This window comes from Dromiciops gliroides, chromosome 5 (assembly GCF_019393635.1).
Source record: "Dromiciops gliroides isolate mDroGli1 chromosome 5, mDroGli1.pri, whole genome shotgun sequence".
Lineage (NCBI taxonomy): Eukaryota > Metazoa > Chordata > Mammalia > Microbiotheria > Microbiotheriidae > Dromiciops > Dromiciops gliroides.
In genome coordinates, this window is record NC_057865.1 from 298,460,682 (window position 1) to 298,485,089 (window position 24,408).

Sequence of the window (24,408 nt, forward strand, 5' to 3'; positions counted from 1 at the left end):
ATAAAATGAGAGTTTTGAATGGTGTATTCTTGAACGTCCTTTCCAAATCTAAATATGAGATGCCATGGCTGAACCCCATCTTAGACTGTGGGTTCCATAGGAGGAGAAATCATATTATCTAAATCTTTCTCCCCAGTGAGTGGTACAAAGTCCTATGTATGGAAGATGCTTAGTAAATGTTGGTTGACTTAGAGAACCAGCTGATCTGTGATCTATCAGAATCAGGTGGTGTTTCTACTAGGATGTCCATGTGCTCAAGTGGAGAAACATACCCTGGAATTTGGGAAAGGCAGCCCGGGACAGTGTGTGACATGAAAAAGTAGTATGCTTCAGTCACTTAACCACCAAACACTTATTAGATGCCTTCTATGTTAGACAGTGGAGACAAAATTTCAGAGAATGACTTGAAGTCATCATGAAGTACTGGATGTGAATTCTACCTCAAACAGTAGCTTTGTATTCTTGAGCAATTTAAGTCTCTGAACTTTCTTTTCCTCATCTGCAAAGTGGTGATAATAATGACACCTTCCTCAGAGGGTAGTTGTGAGATCCCAGTGAGATTATGGGAAGGGGGGTGGCAGGAAAGGCAGGAGGAAAATAAGGAGGGAGGGGGAGAGAGACAGAGACAGAGAGAGACAGACAAGGAGAGAGAGAGACCAAACATTAGGTACTTAATATGTGCCAGGGGATACTCCTATTGTTGTTGTTGTTGTTGCTGCTGCTGCTACCACACCATCTAGTATTTACGTAGTGTTTCAAGGTTTACAAAATGCTTTAAAATTCTTTGATCCTCACAATCTTGGGAGCTTTGTGCAATTATCATCTCTATTTCAGAGATGAGGAAACTGAGGCAGGAAGGGATTGTGTGACTTAGAAGGATCACATAGCCAGTTAATGTCTGAGGTTGGATTTGAACTCATCTTCTTGACTCCATGATCTGTTGAGCACTGCCCCTACTTCACCACCAAGCTACAGTAAAGCAAGACAGCTTCCTAACCTCAAGAAGCTCTTATTCTAACCAGTAAAGGGCATACATAAAGGGGAGCTAGAAAAGGTAAAGGGAGAGTATCTATGTAGGAGGGAGCAATGATGAAGAGACATCCAGAAACTGGCACAGAAGCCAGGGTTTTGGCAAGATAAGGTAAAAACTCATCCATTAAAACTGGGCACTTACCCTAGAACACAGATTGCTGCCTCTTCTGTTCCCCAGGGTACAAGATGTAGGGATGTATTCCAGATCTTTGCTCCATGGGCACAAGATGATAATGGGCCTTGGAGGGGGATCTTTGCATCCCTCTTCCCATCTTTGTCATGGGAGCCACCATTTGGGGAAACTTTCATCAACCTCCATGTTGGGAGTCCTTAAAATCAAAGGGAAGAAAAATGCACAACTGTAGTGGTGACTATTGTGTCAGTGTACAATGACAATAGGCTGACTAATTACCACCCCCTCCCCTACCCACAGCACACTCTCTGATCTCACAATCAATTTCACTGAGCCTAAGTTTTAGCCTCTCTGCTTTTCATAATACAATTTAATTTTTATGTACAGAATTTCCTGAAGGGCATAAATGCATTTTCACTTTATGCCCTGGTAATTCAGTTTTAAATCAAGCATAAAGACTCAATAAACAGTGCCGAGCTAACTGGTCTGGCCAGGCCAGTGACCTTTCCACTATTATTTTTGAATAAATAAGAAAATGGTTAAAAGTCCCAGATGAAGTGGGCCAAAGATTCTCCATTGTCTGCTCTGAGAGCGGCCTGAATTGACAATAATTTGATAGTTCATGCTTGAGAAAACTCCCAATTGGGAATGTGAGGGCCTGGAAATTGTCTCGCTGGGTAATCATGTGGAGATTGGGCAGTGGTGCCTCTCTCTCTGACCTTGAAACACTTTCCCAAATCCAACAAAGATGAAGAGAAAAACAAAACCTGAGCTTTCTTTCCAGGGCTAGCTCACTCCTGGTGAATGACAGACACCTGGCAAAGAAACAGTTTCAGGGACAGACTGTGAGTTATGGAGCCCGGAGAGTCAGAGGAGCATGGCATCATCACCCGAGAGTTTGGAAGACCTCAAAAGTCATCCTCATTTTACAAATGAGGAAACTGAGGCACAGATAAATGAAATGATTTGCCACAGGTCATATAGCTAGTAAAATGCCAGATATGGATTTGAACCCATATCTTCTTTATTTCAATGCTTCATCCATTTTAGGGGGGCAGGGCAATGAGGGCTAAGTGACTTGCCCAGAGTCAGGCAGCTAGTAAGTGTCAAGTGTCTGGGGCTGAATTTGAACTCAGGTACTCTTGAATCTAGGGTCAGTGCTTTATCCACTGTGCCACCTAGCTGCCCCTACTTTATCCATCATTTATTTCACGTTAAAGATCATCCAGTGCAAACATGTCATTTTAGAAGAGAGAAAGCCAAGGCTCAGAGAGGCTCATTGTTGAGATGGGTTAGAGCTGGAAGGATCTTTCAAGAGAAAAATGAGTCTATTTGACAAAGCACAACTGAACCAGCGGGTTGAGCAAGGCCCATCTTGGGAGGTTTCCACTTCTCTAGGAAAGAATTGATTTGATAACCTGGCTGATTAGAAGAAAAAAATCACAGACCTTTACAATGTATGGGCACATTGTTTGTTGGGGGCTTAGTGTGGACCTGCATTATTCTTACTCTATTTTTAAAGTAGTTTTGATTTTATATATAAGTGTGTATGTATGTATATACATATATACACATATATGTATGTATTTCTATAGATAAATATACACATAGTGTGTGATCACCTACTTTTTCATTATGCCTCATCACCTTTCCTTCACAGAGGACCTTCAAGCAAATAATTTTTTTTTTTTGGCAGGGAAATGGGGGTTAAGTGACTTGCCCAGGGTCACACAGCTAGTAAGTGTCAAGTGTCTGAGGCCGGATTTGAACTCAGGGAACTCCTGAATCCAGGGCCGGTGCTTTATCCACTGCGCCACCTAGCCGCCCCCTCAAGCAAAGAATTTAACCAAAAATAAAAGAAAAGAGAAAGGAAGAATAAAAGGGAGGAGAGAAAAAATAATCAGGAATGCCATTCAACCTATCCAAGGTCTCTAACATTTTGGGCCATGTTGTGCCCCAGTTGATGCAGGGGAAGATGTTTTCTCTGGCTTTTTCTTTGGGACCAAGCTATTCACTCTGCATTTCCCAACTTTCCCTTTTAATTTAAACCTGCAATTCCATTGGTGTGGGAAACTCCTGGTGTGAAAAGTGCCTCCACTGGTACAGATGAGCAACCTCTCTGTAAGTCATATTCAGCTGACTGAGGCACTGAGAAATTAGGGGATTAGTGTTCCACATCCAGTATGTGTCAGAGACAAGACTTGATTTTGTATCTTTGTGAGTCCAAGGGCACTGCTTTACCCACTATATGAGGCTGACTCTCCTACAATATGTATTTGATATACATTGAACCATCAAGTAGATGATCTAAAATTGAATTTTCCCTAAGGATGTTGCTAGATATAACCTTATTCACCATCATGTAAACCTTCCTCCCAATGCCAGAATTAGCTAGTCAGCATCCCAGACTTATGCAAATTTGCTGTGTGACCTTTGGGAAATCAGTTAACTAATACTCAATTTCCTCATCTTTAAAGTGAGGGTAAGTCATTCTTGCCCCAGCAAATAATTATTTGTCCAAAAACCCCTTTGTAAACATTTAATTATCGTTAAAATGATTATTATCATTGCTATTACAGAAGTGAAAGGGACCTTTGATATAATGTGGTCTAATCCTTTCATTTTATAGATAAGGAAACTGATGCCTAAAGACTTGAAGTTACTTTCCCAAGGCCACAGATCATAGGTAGGATATCCAGATTTCAAACTCATCTTATGATTCTTTGTTCTTCCCTCCGTGTCCTCAAAATATCATCCATCATTATCAACCCTCAAAGGTGGCAAACCAATGCCATCAGAACAGTTCTAATGATGGTAAGCTCACTCCTTTGTGAGAATCTCATCCCATTTTTGGATAACTCTGATTATGAAAATTCTTCTTACATTGAGCTTAAGTCTACTTTCCTGTAAATGTTTGTCTGTTTCTAGTTCTTCCCTGTGGGGCATAACAGGGAATAAATCTATTCCCTCCAATAGCTCTTCAAATATTGGAAGGTATCTACCCTCCTTCATTCACCTTACCCCATAATTCCCTTTTCTTTTCCAGGAAAACTATGATCACATTTTGTTTAATTAATCTCCATTTGGCAATGTCCATAGTCCGCCATCCTGGTTCAACTCCTTTGGATATTTTCAAACTTACTCAAATATGATGTATAGAACTGAAGAAAATTATTCAAATGTGTCTAAACAGCATATAGGAGAGCCAAACAACTCTTTTCATTTAGATACTTTATAGTTCACTCAGCATGTCTTAAGTTTGAGTGAGACATTCTAGTCACCATGCCATACTCATACATCAAGGAAATCTATAATTCTTCTTTTTTCACATGAATTGTTTTCACATCAATTGCTCCCGACCCTCAATCTCTACAACTGATTTGTTTGAACTAATATGCAGGACTTTATAATAACTCTTATTGATATCATTGTGTTATTGCCTGTCTATCATTCGAACCCAATCTGAATTCTGATTCACTCACATAACATAATAACTAACCTTCCCAGCTTTGCACCACAAACATATTTGATAAACTTGTCTTCATTTGAATCACTGATAAGAATGTTGAATGGAACAGGTCCAATGATAGAACACTATGGCCACAACTGGAGAAGTCCCTGATACTTGACAATAGGCCATTAACCTTTGGTTACAGTTTTTTGTCCTATAAATCACCTGACTGTATTATGATGTAGCCCACATTTATATATCACAGACACAATATTCACAAGGATATTTTGAGGGGGCTGTGGATAGAATTCCCTTTATCAACCAGCTCAGTAACCTCGTCACAAGGTAAAGCCAACTCACTTGACTGTGCCATGTTCTGAGTAAACTCATTCTTATTACTAGAGATGATCATGTTTTTAGATGGTCAGGAACCATCAATTAGTAATCCATGCTATGATTTTGTAGGAAATGAACCTCAAGGTAGTTACTGTCAAATGAAATAATTCCTCCTTCCACCTTCCTTTAAAGAACAATGATTTTCCATAGGATTGGATTCTGACATTATATGAGAAGTGTCAACACTTCCCATAGTAATCAAAAGTGCTATTTAAAGAGTGTTTTTGCAAATTATAATTCTGTCTAATCACTACAAAAATCCTGTGAGGTGGGTGTTACTAAGAGCCATATCTTATACATTAGAGAGTTGATGCTCTGAGTGGTTGAAGGATTGACCATATGCATAGTAAGTGTCAGAGGGAAGATTTAAACCTGCTTTATAGTATCTTGTGTACTGTCTACTAAGGGGTAGGTTTGACTCTAGGGAAGGAAGTGACCAATTTCATTAAATAATGTATAGATTGACACAATGATCATTCACATGAATAAAGGTCTACAAAACCTTGTCCTTAAACTGCCCCAGGGGCAGCTAGGTGGCACAGTGGATAGATAAAGCACTGGCCCTGGATTCAGGAGGACATGAGTTCAAATCCAGCCTCAGACACTTGACACTTACTAGCTGTGTGATCCTGGGAAAGTCACTTAACCCTCATTGCCCCACAAAACAACAACAAAAACAACAGAAAGAAAGAAAGAAAGAAAGAAAGAAAGAAAGAAAGAAAGAAAGAAAGAAAGAAAGAAAGAAAGAAAGAAGTGAATGAATGAATGAATGAATAAATAAATAAATGAATAAAATAGATAGATAGATAAATAAATAGATAAATGAAGTGCCCCAAAGGTATTTTTTCTTCCATTTTACAGATGAGAAAGCTAAAAATCAAATATGGTCATTGACTTGGCCAGGCACACATAACTTATGTATCAAAATTATGATATGTAGCCAGGTCTTTGTAACCCAAGTTCCACATTCTTTGAATTGGAAAACTCTTCCAAATCTGGCAGGCTACTCTTACCCAGCAATGGGCGTTCAGGAACAAACTTGCTCCCTGACCTTAGGGACACATTTCATCAAGTTTAAAACCAGCCAATCATCTAGACACTTTAAAAATGACATAACTTGTAATGACAAGCACCAAACCCACATCCCTGGTTTCTGTCAAGCGAATTAAACAGAACAATGAGCCCATTAAAAGTTACTTTGAGATATTTACGCTGCCAAATGTTATGAGGGAGATAAAACAACAGAGCCATCTAGCACTGGATAAGGATTTTGTTATTTATTCTGCTTAGGTTCAGTCAGAGCTAATAGTTCTGATATCTGTCAACATCTCTGTCTCATCTTGTGTACCTGGGTAGGACACATGAGCCCATCTGGAGACACACCATCTCTTGTAGAGGATTCTGAAGTAATTTGATATGACCAGAGGGAAGAAAGGGAGAGGGAGAGAGAGAAAGAAATAGATGGGATAGAGACAGAGACAGAGACAGGGAAGAGGAGAGGAGAGAGGAGAGAGAGGGAGGGAGGGAGGGAGGGAGGGAGACAGAGGAGACATAGAGCCAGAGAGGGGGGGAGAGAGAGAAGAGAGACAGACAGACAGAGGCAGATACAGAGGAGAGAGGGAGAGGGAGAGGGGGAGAAAGAGAGAGAGAGAGAGAGAGAGAGAGAGAGAGAGAGAGAGAGAGAGAGAGAGAGAGATCTAAATGCTAGCTAAATACGTCAGATAGAAATACAAATAAGGATATAGAATGATATAGCTATTGCCAGGACATATGAAAAGGTTTTATCAAAAACTGTGGTGCATCTGGCAGACTCTAATCTGGCATTTTCCCCCTTGGGATGGAGCTTCACTTCATGGTACTGAAAAGCATAATTAATTCTCCAAATGTTTCCCTCAGCTACTAGAGTTAGGTGGCCAGTTCATTTGTCCTCTGTATTGCAGTACCATTATTCTTTCTAACAACCTGTTATCTCTGTTCAGGATAGGGGCTGCATCTCCATCTTTCTACAACATCCCCAAGAAGATATTATTTCAATATTACCATTCTATAATTTAATCTTGATCTATTTCCTCTGAACTCCAGAAAAAAAAAAAAAACATCCCTTCTGGAAAGGAGTTTTGTCCTTCCTCTCTTGAGTCAAGGTTAAGCCATACTACATTTGCTCCTTGCTAATCTGGACTCTCCGGCATCCATTGATTATTCATGGGGCAGACTCTGGATTCAAACATCATGGAAACTTGTTGATATGCTAATGTTTTCCTAATACTTCCTGATATGGAGCCCTGGTACAGGTCCACCATTCAGAAAAGAACTACTTCCCTTGAGAAGTCCCATGTGATTTCCCATCCTACCTACTGTGGCCCAGACCTGGCTGTTATTGGCATTTTTAATGAATCCTTTCTACCAGCCCTGCCATCTCCTTTGGCTCTCAAAGGATCCAATAAGTCAGTCAATAAACATTTATTATGCACCTCCTATGTACCAGGTACTGTGCCGAGCACTGGCCTTCCCACAGTGGTTATAACTATAGCTAGGGCCTTTACATTTTGTGGCCTTGCAGATTGCAAGAAGGGCTGGCTTGAAGTCTGAACTGATCTCATTTTAGAAACAGATGTTCGAAGGGAAAGGAAAGGAAAGGAAAGGAAAGGAAAGAAAAGGAAAGGAAAGGAAAGGAAAGGAAAGGAAAGGAAAGGAAAGGAAAGGAAAGGAAAGGAAAGGAAAGGAAAGGAAAGGAAAGGAAAGGAAAGGAAAGGAAAGGAAAGGAAAGGAAAGGAAAGGAAAGGAAAGGAAAGGAAAGGAAAGGAAAGGAAAGGAAAGGAAAGGAAAGGAAAGGAAAGGAAAGGAAAGGAAAGGAAAGGAAAGGAAAGGAAAGGAAAGGAAAGGAAAGGAAAGGAAAGGAAAGGAAAAAAAAAAACAGATGTTGTTTGAGCAGACTTTCATTTTTCCCATCCTCTGCCAGAGTCATAAATCTTCCACATTGGTTCCTATCTCTGTGTGGTTTTCTAGTTTCCAAGGCACAGTCCTTGCTATAGCCCTGGAGGTAGCAATTCAGATCTGTGATCAAACTCAAATAGAAATTGGGGCCACTAATCCATACATAAGGATCCCTGTGGGCCATCCATTGGCTTAGAAAAGCACATGATGATATTTTCTATGTTCTGTTGCATTTTCTTTGACTTTGTTAAATATTTCTAAAGCCATTTTTATGACACTCCTGCAGACTCAGGAATGTTGCCCATGTTTGACCACTCTGCTTTAGAAGATCACTGGACCCTTTTTACAGATTACATAGAAACCAAGACAGGACTTCAAGGATTAGAGAAGAACCTAGGTCTAGAGTTCAGAAGTATGTCAGAGGCCATCTTCACCAACCTCCTCACTTCACAGGAAGAGGAAACTGAGGACCAGGTAGAATTCACTTACCCAAGTTTATACAGCTTCCAAGTATCAAGTGTGGAATTTAAACCAGGGCCTTTGGACTCAAAATCCAGGGTTCTTTCCATTTCATCCAATGATCTCCCTAATTACCTAGTCCATTTCACAGAGAAGGAAACAGAGACACATATAGTTTGACTTGTTGTCAATGTCTATAATGCTCTCCTTCTTCATTTTCAAATCTCACAACCCCTACCACCTGTAACCTCAGTGTGAATAAGGACCCCTTTTGTATGCCCAGTGTCTAACATAGTGCTTGGCACTTAGTAGGTGTTTAATAAACACTTATTGATTGATTGATTCAAGGCTCAGCTCAATTTTCCCCTCCTAGGAGATTCCTCTTCCCCTCGTTCATAGTAGAATGTAAACTCCTTGGGCAGAGACTTTCATTGTTTTGTCTTGCCAGTGACTAGCACAGTGTCTGGCATGTGGAGAAAATGGGTTGAGTTTGACCAGTGATATTGTTGGGGCACAGTTTCCAATGAGGAAAGTCCCTCCACTGAGGTAGATTGTTATCTTCTCTGCCCTTGCTATGCCTAGAGAGTTTTCTGGGGAATAGAAAAGTTAAGGAACTTGCCTGGTGTCCCACAGCCTGTGAGCATCAGCCATGGGATTTGAATCCAAGTCTTCCTAACTGAAATCAGCTACCTATTGACAGCTTCTCCCAGTGGGCACTTTGTAAACATTTGTGGAACCTGATTGATTTCTCCCCAGTCACACAGGTGGTTAAGAGACAAGGTCTCCTGTGGCCAAACTGAAAGGTCTTTTCCCTGCATCACACTGCCTCTGCCCTCCGGTTGTCCCCTTAATGTGCACTAAAGGAGAATCTCTCAGGAATATTTTCTTTCCCAAATGAAGCCGGGGAAAGGCTTGTCTTTGCATGTCAGCTCCTGTTTCCTTAAGCTAGATGAAAACATTCTTTCTCTGAATTTGGAGACAAATAAGAGAACTTGGTCTGCCTTCTGAGGCTGGGGTAGATGCCCAGCTAATGGAACCATTGTCTTCGATGGATCTGAAATCTGCTTTCCTGGAGCTCATCTCAGAACATCCCATTTCAATATAAACAATCCTCTAGGCTGGGTAATTCATGAAGCCATTTCAATTTCAGAAGTAACACGCACAGAACTGCACCCCCAGAGTTCATGACATAAGAGAGTGGAACCGGTGAATTGAATTTTGAAGACAGACACAGCCCTTCGAAATGTGTGGGGTCATTTTTCATTCGACTTGCTATCTTGCTGCTTCAATGACAGAGAGCAGAATGAACACAGAGTGCAGGGTTAGACTACAGATGCTTACCCAGAGGCTATCCCTGTGCTTCCTTGGCCCAACAGGAGAATTATACCCTGTCCAGAGAGGGAGGCAGCAATGAGAATGGGCCAAATAATGGAGAATTTGCCATGGAGGTGAGGGAGGGATTAAACCCACCAAGGGAACAGCAAGGTCTGGCCAGTGAGAATTACGGGGAGGCCAATTTCTTCTTAACATGAAGCATCGTTTACTATTAAGTGAAGAAGCCCAATGTTGGACCAAGCTTCCAGAATGGGCAGTGAGCAAGCATAAAGCCCCAGACCCAAAGTCAAGAAGACCCTAATTCGAATACTCATTGGCTTCATGACACTAGGAAGTCTGTCTCAGCTTCCTCATTTGGAAAATGGGGATCATGTGAGACTCTGTTGAACAAGATTGATGTCGGGATCAGATTAAATATCATCTGCAACGTGCTTTGTTCATCTCAGAGCACTATGGACACGTCCACTATTAACATGGTTAGGAAAAAACCTTTGGCTTCAAAGAGCTTGTGGTTTAACAGAGAAGGGGAAGCATTCACAAACAAATAGGTACGCACTATATAGAAACAAATGCAGGTCATTTTTTATGTGGGGATGAAGACAGTAGCAACTGGCGGATCAGGAAAGGGTTCATGCCAAAGGTCATGCTTCTGTACAGCATGGAAGGAAAAGAGGAACTATAAAAGGCAGAGGTGAAGGGGAGAAGTCCCAAGCTGATGGCCAGGGTGAGGGGATATCGATGCAAATGGAGGCTGAGTGGGAAGAACAGCAAGGATGCCAGCTTGACTAGAATGAAGAATGAGGGAAGGTGAGGTACCTATGGGACTGGGAGGTATGATCATTCCAGGTGGTAAAGGACTTAAAAAGCCCAATGGATGTGAATGGAGTCAGGTCTGAGCTGAGAGAAGCACTGAGACTCTCCAGGTGGGCCCCTTCACTAAGCCCTCAAGGACACACATGAACTCCCCCTGTGGTCTTGCTGTACAGTTTTAGGGTCAGAAGGGATTCAGAGAACATAGCCTCACATCTAGTTAAGTAGGCTTCCAATATTCCCAATAATAGTCCAATGAAAATACAATGAAAGTACTCTTCAGAGCGCCTTGTGAGCCACCAATCAACCCATCACTGTAGGGCTCTGGGCCTCAGTTTCTCCATCTGTAAAATGACAGGGTTTGACTAAGAGCCCTCTGGTGTCCCTTCCAGTTCTAGTTCTGGGGTAATGTGATACAGAGTGGGTGGGGGGGAGGTTTAGAAGAAAAAAACAAAGGTCTTTAAGAGTGGGTGATTTCTCTAGTTCTGAAGGCTATAGTGAGATACAGTAGGGATGAGAGGAGAGTCAGGCAGAGGCACTGCTTCTCTATGAAGGCTGTGGGAGGAGAGTCAACTGCTTCCTTGCAGACTCCCCCATGCATGTCTAGACATGGCCAGGAACCACTGAACAGGGGGAAGAGAATGATACATGGGATCAGAACTAGGTTTGGAACCCAATTCTTCCACTGAAAATGTTAAAATGTGATCTTGGGGAAGGTGACCTTGGGAAAGTCTTTGCTCACCCCAGTCCCAACTCTGAGGCTCATTTTCCTATGGATACAACAGAAATAATGATCCCTGTTTCCCTCACGTAGTCCTCATGACAGTGCGCAAGTCCCCTTCCGTCTCTGGGCCTCAGTTCCCTTATCTGTAAAATGAGGAGCTTACACTACATGACCTCTGAGGTTGCTTCCACAAGTAAAACTGTAAGCTTGTGAGCAAAAGGAGAAAACTGACATCAAGAAGCTTTGTGGCCATGAAGCCCTCTAGAAATAGAATTCCCTCTGTTCATTCATTCACCAAGCATTGCCTAAGTCCTCCCCCTTCCCTTTTCCCATGCAGAGCACCCTGAGCTTTGCATTGAGGGCAGAGATACATTTAGAGAACTGTGAAAAAGCATGGTCCCTGTCTTTGTGGAGCCCAGTCTGAGAGGGAAAAGAGACAATCATAGATAACTATAGTAAGCGATATTGCACAAATGGAAATAACTCTAAGCATGTAAGGCACTATGATGATGAGCAGGAGGAGGAGGAGAGGAAATAAGCCTTGGCTTGGGGCGTTCAGATATATCACTGACTCCAGGTAGGAGGGAAAATTAATTCTGCTGCTTTGTCCCTCTGACACTATCTATATTCTCTACCCAACTATCGTGCAGGGACTGTCTATTTTGCATTGGTTTAAAGGGGCGGGAAGGGATGCATTCATCCCATTAATCAGGGTCATGAGGGGAGGCATGAAGGTGCCGGATAAGACTCCATTGATATCGACAGAAAACTAAGGGTGTTGGGAAGAAAAATGCCTAATGATACTTGCATGAGAAGGCAACTGAAGTAGGATTTCCCCGTGATCTGGTTTTCTTCAGCACTGCCTTGTCCATCAAGACAGGCCAGCTTCCTTCCTTTCTCCTAACCATCCCATTAATGCTGCCTTTCTGCTTTGACTCCAGTTATTTTCTTTCTCCCTGTTCACTCCTTCATATTCTACACATTCTTTTAAGCACAATTCACCTGTTGCCTTATCCAGGGGGCTTTCCTAGCTACTCTAAGCTTTCCTAGACTCTCCTGCCTCAGAGCTCTTCCAGTTGATGCCACATGGCTTACTGGTGAGCATGGGGTTGGCTCACATTGCTCACTCTTGTTTCACAACTGGTTCTCTGGACAAGTTCTGACAATTCGTATTTATGCATTCTTTTACAAAATCTTTGGGGTTTATGGCTCCACTTTCCAGTCAGAGGGGCAGAGGCTGGTGACGAGGTGGAACCCCCAGGCTGAAGAGATCTTGCAGGGTGATGATGTACTCTGTGGATAGTCTGGTGTTTGTGGGACTATTCTCACTGGTGCACCATCACCCTCAGCTTCCTTCAATATTCTTCTAGCTTTCAGGCTTACCTTTCCATTTTTTCTTCTTCTTCTGAGCTGAAAAGAAACAAAGGACCATCTCATCCAGCCCATCCCTTGGGGAGAATTCTAACTATACTATCTCAAAGTTGGACTAATTCATGGGGTCTCTGCCCCAGAGAACAGGGTAATAACTGAAGGTAATAAGTAAGACTCTTTAATTCAATGAGACGAATGACTTCTCCTCCTTGCAAGAGAGGATGAAAATAGCATCCTGGATGCAGGAGGGCTGGGCTGGGATCATGGCTCTGACAGTGTGCTGTGTGACCACAGCACCTCTCAGTCTCAGTTTCCTCAAGCTCTAAAACCACATTCACCTTCCTCAGTCAAACCATCTGCTGTCTCTTTTTTGGGGGGGTGGGGGGATCTTTTTCTTTTCTTTTTTTTTTTTTTTTAGTGAGGCAATTGGGGTTAAGTGACTTGCCCAGGGTCACTCAGCTAGTAAGTGTTAAGTGTCTGAGGCCAGATTTGAACTCAGGAACTCCTGACTCTAGGGCCGGTGCTCTATCCACTGAGCCACCTAGCTGCCCCTTTTTATTATTTTCTACATGGAAAGCTGTTTGTTTCCCTCTTCCCGCTTCCTCCCACTTTTATTTGCTGTTCTCCTGTTTCAGCTGTCTTTTCTTTGCACCATTTCCTATAAGTCTGTCCAGGTTTCTTTATATCCCTGGGACGCATCCTCTTTAATGCTGAAATCATTTCATTACTCTGATATACCACAAGTTTCTCAGTGCTGGGCACACTATTTGTTTCCAGGTTTGCTTTATTATAAATATTTGGTCACGTGTGAGCTTAGAGATGCTAGGGCTGTGAATTTGGGTCTCACTTGGATCACACTTTGGAGGGATTTAGAATCCTGGTTCCTCTGTCCACAAGCTATGTGACCCTGGGAAGAGACTTTGCCTCTCTGGGCCTCAGTTTCCACATTTGTAAAATATAGAGATTGGATCTATCGAAGTAAACTAACAGATATTTATTAAGCACCTACTATCTGAGAAGATAGAGATGCAAAGATGAGATTAAAACAGTCCCTACCCTCCAGAAATTTTCATTTGATGGGGGGATTGGGGGTAAGGAGGCACAGCATAGACACAATGTAAATGGAAAATATAAAGTAACTAGAAGCTAATGGGGGTGTGGGAGAGATACCAGTCCCTGCTGGGGAAGAGGAAGAAGAAACAGAAAGGGCCCCATCTTTGTATCAAGCTTCGTCCCTCTCCCCCTTCCACCATTCTCACAAACCCTAGATCCCTTTTAGCTCCACAGTGGATTGGACTTCTGTTCATACAGAAAATACTTTTTAAAATCCCTTTTAAATTTCCTGATTAGTAAAATTCAAATTCAAATTCCAATTCCCTCCATGTGCCTTTCCCATTAATATGACAAAAGTTAAAACTGGATAAGCCCAGTGATGTTAAATGTTATACATTAAGGACCTGAGAGGCCACAAGGACAAACCCTCTAATTTTACAGGTGAAGAAACTGAGGCACCAAGATAGGGGAAGATGATTTTATAATGGTGCCCTAGTAAGGTAGTAGGAAATCAGATGCTATAACCAGGGTGTCCCCAGGCAGGGATCTTATCTCTACACCACACTGCCTTCACATATAGAGGCAGAAACTCAGCAATCATTCTTCCCATTTTCAAAACTAACTGTATACAATGATTGACCAAGACTGGTTGACTATAGTGCAGTGAAAAAGATGCTAAATGGAGAAACTGATCTGAGTTCAATTTCTGGATCACCAATGTCCTTGCTGTATGACCTCAGAGAAGTATTTTCACCTCTCTGACTCTCTTTTGCCATATGTAAAATAGGTATAGGCTCCACCCTGCCTGCCTCATGGGCCTATCTTATGGATCAAATGAGGTTATGTCAGTTTTGAACTTTGTTGTTGTTGTTGTTGTTGAAAAGGACCAATGACATCAGGAAGGTGATGTCACAGCTTGCAAGTGAATTGGATTTCAATGAGACAAAGCTGTACAAAGTCACTAGCCTCACTCTCTCCTCCAGAGTCATCAGAGTCCAGGGACCAGACATAGGTCAGGATGACTGGCAATGGACCTGAATGCAGTGGAAGACCCTGTCCTTTTAAAATTAACATCTTTCCCAGATTTCAATTTATCTAAGGCAACACCCACTCAATGATTTAAGGCTAGGTAAGAATTGAGGCAAAAGATAGCCTAATCCGCCTTCTCAAAAAAAAAAAAAGTCTATCTGGGAGGGGAAGAACCTCAGGGTTTGGGGCCAGAACAGAAACATTGCTATTTACTCTCAGGCACTTTGACACATCAAAACCCAAAGAATGAGCAAATGAAGCTTGGGCTGGGACCTATTATTGGCCCATCACTGAGAGCCAGAGTGATTTGGGTGTAAAGGCATAGTCAAGTAGCTACATTTGGATCCCAATGGGCTTTATTAGAGCTATATTTCAGGGAACCATAAATGAAAACTACATGACACAAAAAAGAAGGGGGAGGAGAGGGAGGAGGAAGAAGAGGAGTAGGAGAAGGAAGAGGAGGGAAGGGAAGAGGACTTCCCTTCTCAGAAGGCAAACTAGGACACTGAGCTTTGAATAAATGGCAAAAGAGCTTTTTTATCATGAATCCTCCTAAACCAATTTATGGTGAACCTCCCTGTTGGAATTCTGTACCCTAACACCCAGGAAAGGAGTTTGTGTGTAACTTGTGGTTGAGGATTATTTGTCCAATCGAGTTGAATTTAGCCGACCTCCACAATTCAAGTGAAATAAGCAAGAGCATCCTCCAGGCAAGACCTTACCTCACACTGAGGAAGATGCCAACATGAGTGTAGGCTAAAGTGCAGAATGTGGATTCCTTGAGGGCAGGACTATTTCACCTCTTGTCAATCTGTCTCCAACATTTGATACAATGCTTGGCACAAAGTGAGAGTTCAGCAAATGGTTCCTGATGGATGATGGACGTTTGATATGACTCTGGGCACATGAATCTAATAGAAAATAACTCCTTTTATTAAGTTCCTCATAAATAATTTAATAATAAGCCTTTATTAAATGACTATTACGTGTCAGATAGAATGCTAAGTTCTGGACATACAAAGAAAGGCAAAAATACTCCTGGCCTTTAGCTCATATTCTAAGAGAACAGACCATATGGAAATAATGATATACACACAGGATAAAGACATTTAAATATATAAACTGATAGACACTTGACACTTACTAGCTATGTGTCCCTATATATTTATATATGTGTACAGGTGTATATATACATATATATATACACATATAAACACACCATGAAAAAATAAAAACTGAGCTACTAAAAGAGAAAATCACTAAAGATCCTTGAGCTTGACATTCTCTTCACTGTTCATCTCAGTCCATGGGTTCTTGACCACTTTTCAGTCTCCTCTTAAAGAACTAGAATGAATTCTGCCAGAACAAGGCCATCCCTTCCCATCTTTCTGTGGAGAGCCCTCTGGCTCTCCAGGCTTTGTTTTGGTTATTGTTTATTTTGTTTTGTCTAACTTTTAATTCACATCATTTCACTAAAATCTTTCTATTTTTCTTTGTATTTCCCATCCCTGGTCTTCATTCCATTATTGAATTGTGTTGCATTAATGTGGGACAATTTACGTGTTTCTTATCTCAGGATATTTAGATTGTGTCCAGGTAGGTTTTGTTTTGTTTGCAATTGGAAACAAGATTGAGATGAAAATAATTGAAATGATCACTGTTTTTTGTTTGTTTGGGGTTAAACTCTCAGGGTATCTCCCAACAATGTACTTATTGAGTGAGAGGCTATGATTGTTTTCTTCACTTTTATTGCAGGCTGGCAGATTTTTCTCCAAAAATATCATACGATTTTGCAATCTCACTAATAAGGAATAAGTGCCTCTGCTTCCCAACAACCCTGACAACACTGAGTTTTGTTGTTTTTAATCATTTTTCACAGTTTGATTGCTACAATGTGGTATATCAAAGCTGTTTTAAGTTCTATCTCTGATTATTAGGGCACTGAACATTTCTTTAAATAACTATTAGTATTTTGTATTTTCTCTTTCAAAAATTTTCTGTTCATGTCCTTTGACTATTATGAGCTGAGAACAACCTTTGTGAATTTTTAAATGGTTCCTTATGTATGTTACCAACAGGATAAAAAATACATGGGCAGTTTCTTTTTTCTTTCTTTGTAAGCATCTACTAGGCAATGAGTGACTACTTGTTGAATGAATGGATAATTGATTGAATGAATGAATGAATGAATGAATGAATGAACAAATGAATGAAAAGACCTCAAATAAGCTTTCCTGTGTGTAGGCACAGATGATGACACTGATAGAAAAGTGAGACAGTCCTACCTTCAAGAAGCTTACTTTCTCTTTCATAAGGGAGACAATATATATAGGTGATTAGGCAGAAGTCAATGTAAAATACACCATTTTCTCTGTAATAGAAGCCTCGATTCAAATCAAACCAGATAAAATGTTGCAATACCTGTCCCAAAGACAAAAATCACATTTTAAAAAGTTAATTTGCAATGATTGTTGACAAGGGATGTACAGATCCCTAACAATCCTAGTTTTCTCATCTTGTCTTTTTTGCTTTTTTCCCCTCCTGAATTTTAATCATGAAGCAGGCCTACTCTTGGTGACCAGAGAGACTTCAGAAATGCTGACTACAGTGTACATAACATCTGGAAGGCCACAGCATCCATCCTCTTTCTGGGAAAAATCTCGATGACCAGCTCTCCTGGTAGGACTTGTGGGGCACCATCTATTAATGGTAAAATGCTCATATTCATTGATGTTAAGGGATCTTGGCAGAGGAAATGCATCAACCATCCTTTGGGTAACTCCCTACAGACTCATTTAAAAACAACAGACTCTTTAATGACCCCATTATTGACAAGTCTTAGTTGTGAGGAAAGGACGTTTATCATTGGCTCAGTTGATTGGCCTGAGTTAACACCAAGAGAATTTTAAAAAGAGAACAAAGATGATCAGGGACTATCTCAGAAAAGTATCAAAGAAAAACAAAGTGAGCTCTAAAAACCAAATGTCTGTCCTAAAACCTTCCATTTTATGGATGGAGTGTGTGTGTTTAACACTAATTCTAATCCAGGCCTCTGGTTTCCTTGCTGTAGGGAGTTTCTGTTAAGAAGACTTTCTTTACTAATTCAAATTGGCAACTGTTGTGGGTCTCACAGTTCTAATGAATTTTCCTTGGGCACTTAGGGGTTAATTGCCCAAGTACACACAGGCAGTACAGACTGAGGCAGGCTGTTCTGACTCTGAGTTGGCTCTCTGACTACTATGTCATCATGTGCCCTCTTCTCCCTCTTCTGGTCCTTGTTCCTTTCCCTATCATCCATCTCTCTCTCCTCTCCTCACCTATCTCTGTTATCTGGGAAACAGCTAATTTCAGAGAGGCTCATGAGTTGGGTTGGCTGATGAGATAGTAATTTTGTGGCCGGGGAAATCATCCAAGAGTGTCAACTGAGTGATGGATTTTTGTGATCTATATGGGGGGAGTGATACAGTGTGGCAATGTGGGACTATGGAAAAGCCCTTATTTTTCATTTGTGTTCCAAGCGTAAGCTGATCTCCCAATGGCTCAATGGACATCTCTCACCCTCCATGTTGTTAGTGAGAAGGAAATGTTCCTAAAGGAACCAGAAGTTAGACTACAAGGGAAAAACAAAACAACAGTGGAACTGAGGTAGAGGAAGAGCTAGTACTGGAAAGAGAAAGAAAAAAACAGTTGCTCAATTAGAACTTCAAAACATTTGTGTCTTTTCCTGTCATCAGTCATCATGAATCCATTGCTAAGAACCTACTGTGTAAAGGGAGGAAGCTGCTTTGTCTCCCAAGAATGAAAGAATTGAGCCATAGAATCCATCAGTTCATCCAGAAGGGAAAGAGGAAGGAGAGAAAAAGGATGGGTGGCTGGGGATTCTTTGTAGAATGAGACTGAGGTACTGTTTGTTCACCTGATGACAACAGCCAATGCCTGGGGGTTATCTATAACATAGAAGAGAATACCCCAAGACCTAGCAAAGCATATGACACCTGCCCAATTCTTAGGGCTGTGATTTAGGGGCACAGATGACACTGCCAGAAGGACTTTTAAAAGAATCGGTAATGATTTTAAAGTTCTAGAACAATTAAAAAACAAACAAACAAAACGAGCACCATGGGGACAAAAGTTGTATTTCCCCCATTATTTCTAAATGTGTATTTTTAATTCTAATATTAAATGAATTAAAACTACAACTTCCATCTACACCATAGACCTGAAAAAGATTACATAATAAATTATGAATGTCTGTTATATAAAACTTGCTTTTGGGGCAGCTAGATGGCACAGTGGATAGAGCACCGGCCCTGGATTCAGGAGTACCTGAGTTCAAATCTGGCCTCAGACAATTAATACTTACTAGCTGTGTGACCCTGGGCAAGTCACTTAACCCCAATTGCCCCGCAAGAACAAAACAAAACAAAACAAAAAAAACTTGCTTTTCTTTTTAAGTATATGATAAATTCAGTAGATAACTTTTTTGTATTGTGTTTTTATTTATTTTGTTAAATGTTTCTCAATTACATTTTTCTCCCATTAGGTTTTATTTTATCAAATTACATGTAAATGCAAATTTTGACATAATTTTTTGGGGCAAGGCAATATGGGATAAGTGACTAGCCCAGGGTCACACAGCTAGTAAGTGTCAAGTGTTGGGGGCTGGATTTGAACTCAGGTCCTCCTGAATCCAGGGCCACTGTGCCACCTAGTTGCCCCCAGACATTAATTTTTTTAAAAAAAATTTGTATTCCAAATTCTCTTCTTCCCTCCCTCCCCCTGCCAAGAACTCAAGCAATTCAATATAAGCTATACATGAGAAGTTATGCAAAACATTTCCACATTAGGCAGGTTGTGAAATAAAAGAGACAAAAACAAAACTTCAGACAAGGGAACTAACAAAAAATGCTTCAATCTGTATTCAGACACCATCAGTTCTCTCTATGTAGATGGACTGCATTTTTCATAGGACCTTCAGAGTTGTCCTGGATCATTGCATTACTGAATATAAGCAAGTCACTCACAGCAGATCATCATACAGTATTGCTGTTATCAATACATGTTTTTTAAAGTATTCCTGATTTTCTGGAATTCCCAATAGCTTTCTAGAAGGCTATATTTTCCTCACTATTGCCTATCAAAGGCAAAGGATGCAAAAGAAAAAAATTAATTTGGAGAGTTAACAGCTGTATATAAAGTGTTGTCTGAGGATGGGGTTTGGACTTCTAAACCACCCGTTAAACTGTCAGGACAACAGATTCCTTTCCAGAGATGGCAAACCCGTAACAAAGGATGTAAACAATTTTTAAAAAGCATTTGCCTGGTTTATTGAAAATCTAATCACACTAGCACCAATAACAGGAGAAAGAGAAATATGTCTATGCAAAGTTGCACAAAATTTTTCGTTTGTTTTTAAATGTGTATTTCTATATATGGATGTGTGTGTGTGTGTGTGTGCTTGCAGACAATAGTCAAAAAAAAGCAGAGATAGCAGTTATTAAAACCAGAAGTTCAAAGGTGAAAAAAGAATCCAGGAAAGGAGTCAGCAGTAAAACCCACAGACTAAAATGTCTAGAAATGAATGACAAAGTTTAGCCACTAAATAAGAGATATGAGAAATCCTAAAGGCAGGGTGCCAATTTGACCTCCTAGAGAACAGTGAGACCTGGTAGGATGAAATCTATGAGTGGACCGGGAACCTGGATACAAATACCAGATTCAAAAGAAAAAGGCTAGGTAAAGTGGGGGAGGGGGAGGTGTAGCACTATGTATGAAGAAGTTATATACATGTAACCAGAATAGGAAAGCAGGACAGAGGGTATTTGGGTGAAAGCCAATAGAGAAACCAACAGAAGTGATCTTGTCATGCAAAGGTACTAACAACCACCTGGATGGGAAAGGCAAAAGAAATGTGAATTGGAAGGAGAAGGAAAGGGATCCAGAGGGAGGTCTCCACAATATTGGGTGGATCCTCTATGGATGATCTGTGGAAGGGCATGGACACAATCCTTAGGATGGAGCAACAGAAGTCCTATTTGGCACTGAGGAAGGAAAGATGTATGTGAACAGACTGTTCTTAGTATCTTTTGTATGCTTAGTATACATTCCCTACTTATTATGGAGTGGTATAACTCAGGGCTCTGTCCTGGTTCCTTTTCTCTCCTGAGTGTGTGTGTGTCTCTCTCTCTGTCTCTCTGTCTCTCCTCTGTCTGTCTGTCTGTCTGTCTCTCTCTCTCTCTCTGTCTCTCTCTCTCTCTCTGTCTGTCTGTCTCTCTCTCTGTCTCCCCCCCCACCCTCTCTCTCTCTCTCTCTCTCTCTCTCTCTCGATAATTCCATCAGCTCCCAAGAATTCAAGGATGAGTTTTATGCAGACGACTCAAATTGAGCTCTCGACTCACTCTTGAGCTTTTCCTTGCATCTCTACCTGAATGTCTTGCAGTCATCTCAAACACAATATGTCTTTACAAAAAAGACACTATCATGCCCACTCTGCCAGCCCAACTTAACTTCTTCATTTCTCTAGAAGATGCTGTTCTTTTTCCAGTTACCTAGGTTTGAAAGCTAGATTTTCCCCTCTTACTTACCATCCTCAAATGAACTGCTTTGAATTGCCAAATTGGGTCGATTCTACTTCATCATATCACATGAGTCTCTTTGTTTCTAGTCACACCACAGCTACCCTAGTTAAGACTCTCATGCCTCTTGCAAGACTATTGCAAAAATCCTTTAATTGTTCTTTCTCTTTCAAGAGTCTCCTCCCTCTACTCCATACTCCACTCTGTCTCCAAATTGTTATCTCTAATATGCAGGGCTAATCTAGTCCAAAGTTTCTTAAACTGTGGGTCATGGCCGCATCTGGGGTCTCATAACTAAATGTGGGGGGCCAAAAAACTTGGCAAAAATAAAGGTTATATATACCTATTTTTATACCTATATACCTGTAACAGCATGAAAAATTTCTCAGGTTAAAAGGGGTCATGAGTGAAAAAAGAATTTAAGAAGCCCTGATGAAATCAATCCCTTGCTCAGAAAGATTCAGGATTTCCTATCTCCATGATAACCTACAAACTGCTTTATTTAAACACCTCAAACTAGTTGTTAGCCTACCCTACAAGGGTGAGTCTACATTGCTATACACTTTTCTCATGTACTCTGCTCCAACTAAATGTGCTTATTTTATTTTTTTTTATATCCAGCAGTTCATCTCCCTCCTCAGGGTATTTGTATAGTGAAGTGGAGAAAAGGAGTATAATCCATCCTGTAAACAAGCTCAAGGAAATTCAAAGTCAGGGATTCATATATCTCAGAACTGAAAAAAAAGGACAAAAGTCAGGAAGGAAATATCCGAGGGTAGAAATGAAAAAGGTGGGTGTGTCAAAAGATCATTTTCCCCATTTTATGAATTGGGGATTTGGATCCTCTACCTACAGAGAAAAGAAGGGGAAAAATCAAGGTAAAATTGCATGGCCAACGGATGCAGGCCTAGAAAAGAATCATGTGGTACAGTAGCAAAAGAAGTGGGATTTGGAGCAAGAGAACTGGGCTGGGATCTTAACTGTCATTTACCACCCCAGTAACCTTAAAAAAATACCTTTTCGTGTCTGAGCTCCAATTTCCTTACATCTATTTTATTAGTTGGTCTTTTTACATCATTTAAAGTTTTATAAGGTAATTTAACTATATCATCTCATTTGATTGTTACAACTATCCCGTGAGATGGCTACCATTATGGGCCCATATTACAGATAAGATAAATGAGGCTCAATGAGGGATGATGACTTGCCCAAGGACACACAGATATTAAATGTTTGAGACCATCTTCCCCTCTAACCAAAATCTTTCTGAATCCAAGTGAAAATGGTGGGATTGAAGATGGGAACACTTAGAAGGTATCTGAGTTTCCTTCTGGCTCTAATCCTCATGATCCTAAAATGGTAATAATTATCAAGATGATGGAAATTAAGAAGAAAGAGAACAAGATGAAGAGGATGATGGTTCAGCCATGGTGACAAAGATGGTAATGTTGACAATAACAGTGGTAGAAATGGCAATGCCATTCTCAATAGTGGGGATCATCTTGATGAAGATAATGATGTTGATGGTCAGAGCTGTGATGGCAGTGATGGTGATGGAGATGCTTTGAGAGCCAGTCTTTGAAAGAGAACTGGACTTTGGGTGAGGGGAGCAGGGTTCAAATACTGCCTCTTATACTCACTGTCTTTGTTACTTTGGGTCTCAGTCCCCCTCTCCTTAAAATGAGACAGTTGGTTTTGATGACCTTTCATGTCTCTTTTACCTGAAAATCAGTGGTCATGATAATGCCCACCATTGATGATTCCCTAATGAAGAAGGAAATAATTCATTGTTTATTTCTAGGTACCATTTCTCACAATGGATTTAATGGAATGGGGGGAAATTCAAAGATGAATTTATTATAACCAGACCTAAGTCACCTGTGCTACTTAATTGGAAAAATAAGGATTCTCTGCCTCTCTTCCTCCCTCTCCTACATTTCAAGGAGGTCCATTCCATCCTCTAAATATTGAGATGTTGACTCATCGAAGAGCTGGGCAATTGATGAATGCAGAACTGCACATCCTTAGCTTCATTTGTAATCATGACTGGGTCATGGAACATATATCATAGAATATGTTTCAACAGCTCTCTTGGCATATCTACATTAAATACTCCTCATATTGATGTCATTTTCTAAGATGGACTGATTCTGTCACATAGGGGATTTCCCCCCCTCCTTTTTGTACAGTCCTGAAAATGCTCTGCATTTTCCAGGCATGGTGTATGCTTTTCTGACTGAGATTTTTTGTGACCTTTTAAAAAATAGCCTCAGGGGCTCCTGCAGAGCTTTAGCCTGGGAATTTCCAAGAAGCACTGATTTCCCTGTGGATGTATTTAGCATGAACCCCCCTCAAACCTTGGCAGTAGATTTTAATTACCTGGTACAAACATGCATGTCAGATAAAAAAAAAAACAGGTGGATGCTCTCTCTCTCTCTCTCTCTCTCTCTCTCTCTCTCTCTCTCTCTCTCTCTCTCTCTCTCTCAACTGACCTTTTAACTAACAGTTAACCTTAGCTGAAGCCTAGGCTTTTAAGCAAGAGAAGTGAATAGATTGCAATTGTTCTGGAAATCACAAGGAAATTGTTTGTGACTGGAGCCTATTGGATTTAAAATACACTTTTGCTGCCTGTCAAACATCTAGAGGGGAGTGAGGGAGATGCCTGAGACTGCATTGGGCTGGCTGTCTATCCTAGGTTCCAAGCCATTGAGTTTGTCAGCTGGTGATACGCAGCAGAATCAAGAAACGCCATGGGGCCCGGCCTGCCCGTCTTCCTTATCCCTGTACATGTGTAACGAGAGACTTACAAACTACCAGCTAGGGAGCCTGCTTCCCAATTATTTTTCCCTCTATGTCTCTCAAATTTGCTTGCAGAGTTGGTTGCTTATTTTTAACTCTTTAAGCAGTCCCAGGAATCTAGGGACAGGACTGAATCTGGACTCAATTCACTTATTTCTTCATTCATTCATTCGTTCGTTCATTCATTCATTCATTCATTTAGTCAGTCAGTCAATAAATATTTGATGCCTACTATTTGCCAGGTACTATGTTAAATACAGCACATCTAGGGACAATTGTGCCCAAGTCTGAAGAGTGGAGTCCAAGC